Here is a 2633-nt window from a genome sequence, read left to right on the forward strand (position 1 = left end):
CATCATGAAATCTTTAAAAATGAAAGATCTGTGTTTATTGCCCCCTCTCATGCTCCACTCTTCTCTGTGTACACTCTGGCTTTTACGGGATGAGTGCCTTTTGACCCCTCCCTTCCTCTATATCTCCTCTGCTCTCTCCCAGTCTCCCACTTTATTTGTAGTCTGTAACCACCTGTGTATCCCCTGTTTAACATACATGCAGATATTAAAAGTTAGGATCCACATAAGAGGGAGGACAAGCAATTTCTATTTTTCTGAATGTGTGGTACCTTTCTTCATATAATAGTTTTTGGCTTTATCATTTTAAAGTTACCTTATTATTCATTTATTATTTTGTGGAGGGGCAAGTATTGTGCATGGACGTAGAGGTTAGAAGTTAACCCCGCATGTCTTTCTTTATGAGGCATCCATCTTGGTTTTTGAGACCAAGTCTCTCACTGGCCTGGAACTTTCCAGTTAGGCTAAGCTGGTCAGTAAACCCCAGGTCTCTTTTTGCTCCGGCTCTCCAGTGCTAGGATGATAAGGTGCATGGCCATGCCTGGCCTTTTATGTGACTGCTGAGAATTGAACCCAGGTCTCAGGCTTATATAAGTGCCTTAGAGATTAAATTGACTCCTTATCAGGTACCATGCTCTTCTGAGGAAAACCAGTGTTTCCCTCTGACCTCTTAATGGCAAAGGGTGCAGAGCTAAATTTACTGGCAAGCAGTCAAAAGGATCAATAGGAAATGGAGAGGCCCACTGAGGGAGAGCTGTTAATTTTAAAACGTCAAGTCAAACTCTAGAATTAAATTGAGCCTGTAAGAAGAAATGAACAAAAGGTCTAATTGCTTATTCTTTCCAGTTTCCATAGTTTATCATTGCCTTGTTTACAAAATGCAATTTTTTATCTTGCCACTTCTGGATAGGGGTGAGGAAAGGGGAGGAATGTGAGTGAAGGAGAACTGGGGGAGGTGAGCAGGGAAGAGGTTGGAAAGCATCATAAACGACCAGGCCCCCAAGAATGACTGAATACCAACTAGCAACTTTAAATCGCCTGACAGGGTCTACATTGCTGACTTTGTAATCAGCTGCTCCTCACTGAGGAAGACTATTTAATTCAAATTTATCATTTCATTACAATTTTTCATTAATGCAAATCAAATTATTAAAATTTGCTCAACATTGAGCCCAAAGCCACAGGCAGAGAACAGATACCACTCAGTGTCTGGGAACAGCTTCTCTTTTGTCAGGCATCTTTCCCAAGGCAAAGCTGTTTAGTGCTGCTATTCTGTGTAAGTCCAGTATAGGCTCCGTATAGGTCAGAAAAGCAGTCCCAGATTTGAGTGTACTCTGCGTTCGTGGGTTTTGCTTTGGACGCGGGATACATATTGAGAGTAGATTTGCTTCCAAAAGAAAATGGTTTGTGCCATTTACAATGCAACATAATTTTATCTGTCCATTGTTTTCCTCTTTGACACAAGATCTCACTACATAGCCCAGGATAGCATAGAACTCACTATGCAATCCAGAATGGACTGTAACTTGTGAGCCTCCTGCCTCTGCTTCTTGAGTTGTCAAATTATAACCATGAACCACCATAGCCAATATAAGACAGATACTTCTTTCTTATATTGCTTATATTAAACTCATTAGACTAAAATGTTTCATTATGGCCTTCAGTAGGCAACATACCACTGAAGATGGGCTGAGGTTGCTAGGGATGATATTTGGTTTTTGTTTTTGTTTTTTTCCAGAACTTTTCTTTGCATTTCAGTTTGGAGGAAAATATATCCCCTTTGAGTTTTCACTGCTAGATTCTCTTGTAAAGGGAACTTTGGATATACCTTCTTTAAGGACTGCTTAAAATGGAAACAGAAACCAATTCATGCTTAGCCAAGAGTTGAGCAGAAATGAGCAAACGAGCAAGCCTGCAGAGTAAGTCACTTCCAAGTGATTATTTTTTTCCTTTCAGCTTGAGCTATTTCTATGAGGTGAGACTCACACCTTCTGATATATAGTTACACCCGAATTACTGTACCAACATTTAGATCATTCTCAAGAAACGGTGTGAAAGCTGCAGCCTCAGAAGTATTTATAACTGAGCTGCATGATTGGTGGCATGAAAGTTGTTTTATAAAATACTACACCTATCATTTTTTTATTACTGAATTAAAGTGGATGATCTGAATAAAAATATAAATTATGTGTGTTAAAGAAATTGTGATTAAATATAGCTTTGTGTCTTAGTCATTAATCTTTTCATTTAAATGCAAATTCTTCATTTTGACCACTACCTGAAGATGCTCACTTCTAATCAGAAACATGTTAAATCTTCTGATGTATTATTTCAGGCAAGTGCTTGAAAATATTAAGTTTCTTGCAATGAGGAATGGTAGGTTCTATGAAAATTTTAAAAATGTACTCTAAATGCACCCATTTAAACAAATATTACATTAGAATTCATATCTGAAAGTTCCTTGGTTGGCCAAGGGGCAGGTCTGGCTTGTGTGTTGGAGAGATAAGATGGTAGAAATTCTGCTCTCACTATTCTCCAAGTTACGGGAGCTCCTGGGCCTTACATCCTTGTTTCTACCAAGTCTTATCAATAGGAAAATAAAAGGCTTCTATTTTAGTATTTGTTAGGAAGATCAC

Source organism: Mus musculus, chromosome 14 (assembly GCF_000001635.26).
Source record: "Mus musculus strain C57BL/6J chromosome 14, GRCm38.p6 C57BL/6J".
Classification (NCBI taxonomy): domain Eukaryota; kingdom Metazoa; phylum Chordata; class Mammalia; order Rodentia; family Muridae; genus Mus; species Mus musculus.